The sequence below is a fragment of the Heterocephalus glaber genome, unplaced genomic scaffold (genome assembly GCF_053883595.1).
Source record: "Heterocephalus glaber isolate CG9 unplaced genomic scaffold, H.glaber_assembly_v1.0 deba00001523, whole genome shotgun sequence".
NCBI classification, from domain to species: Eukaryota; Metazoa; Chordata; class Mammalia; order Rodentia; family Bathyergidae; genus Heterocephalus; species Heterocephalus glaber.
Window position 1 is genome coordinate 17,144,677 of NW_028258327.1, and position 1,331 is coordinate 17,146,007.

The 1,331-nt window shown below is 58.2% G+C and overlaps 1 pseudogene; it reads left to right on the plus strand.

The window, feature by feature from the left end:
- Positions 1 to 261: 261 nt before the first annotated feature.
- Positions 262 to 1,127, plus strand: LOC147824973 (uncharacterized; annotated as a pseudogene).
- The last annotated feature ends 204 nt before the right edge of the window (positions 1,128 to 1,331 follow it).

Sequence of the window (1,331 nt, forward strand, 5' to 3'; positions counted from 1 at the left end):
CAGCCAGCCTGATGGTCCCTTCGCTTGATATCTGGAAGACTCTGATGTAAATACAGTAGGAGGCTGCCACTTCCTTGTCCAGGGATCTTGTCACACTGCTGAGGGCAGCCCAGGAAGGACTGTGGACTTGTTTGCTTCTCAAGGGTAGATAGATGCAGCTGTGGTTGAGCCCTAGGAAGAGCTTCCTCTTTCTCCCCCTCCACAGCGGGGTCATCAGGGTCCCCTGGTTCTGGAGAGCCAAGCCTGAGCAGCAGCAGGGTCATGTTGATCCAGCGCCACCCCACAGTGCTGCCTATGGTGCTGGAGGCCCTCCAGGCAGGGGAGCAGTGCCATGGCACCTCAGTGGCAGCCATCAAGCTCTACATCCTGCACAAGTAACCAACAGTGGATGTCATCCGCTTCAAGTACCTGCTGAAGCAGGCCCTGGCCACCGGCATGCGCCGTGGCCTCCTCACCAGGCCCCTCAACTCCAAGGCCGGGGTGCCACTGGCAGCTTTAAGCTCATCCCCAAGAACAAGAGGAAGCCCCAGCCCAGCAGGAAGCCCCCCCAGACAGGGCCGGCCAGCTCCAGCAAGAAGGCAGCTGCAGAGCCAGGTGAGCCGAGGGTTCCCCCCAGGCTGGCCTAGTCCCTGAAGAAGGCCCCCCAAGGAGGCTTCAAGGGCAAGGGCACCAGGCCACAGCAGGGTGTGGCCAGGAAGGGCCCTCCAAAGCCAGCTGGGGCCTCCTCCAGTGTCCACCAGCTCGACAGGAAGTCAAAGGTCCCAGACAGCCAGGGCAGGCCAGGAGAAGCAGGGGCCCCTGGAAAAACCGTAGCCATGGCCCCCAAGGCTGAGAAACGGGCCACCGCCTCAACAGGCAGGAAGCCAGCAATCAAGGCCACCTCAGGGCCTGGACCCAAAGCCACCACAGCTCCCAAGGCCACTGCTGCTCCCAAGGCCACTGCTGCTCCCAAGACCACCACAGCTCCCAAGGCCACTGCTGCTCCCAAAGCCACCACAGCTCCCAAGTTTGGGGGGCCCAGGCGGGGGACGCTGTCCCCACCCAGGAGGACCAGGGTCTTCTGCAGGCCCAGGCCGCTGGTCAAGGCCTCATCCTCATCATCATTGTCCTCAGAGCCCAGGAGGTAGAGGCCAGTGGGGTAGATGGTGGCTGGGCTGGAGTTTTTATCCTTCCAAAGCATGGCACTATTTAACCCTGACCTATTTATCAATAAAGATGCTGATTCCTCAAAAAAAAAAAAAAAAACTGCTTTCTGTTACTTTGAATGATGAAAAACATTATCTGCTACTTTAATTGACATTTTCACTTTTGGAAGTGGAACTTCATTTTAA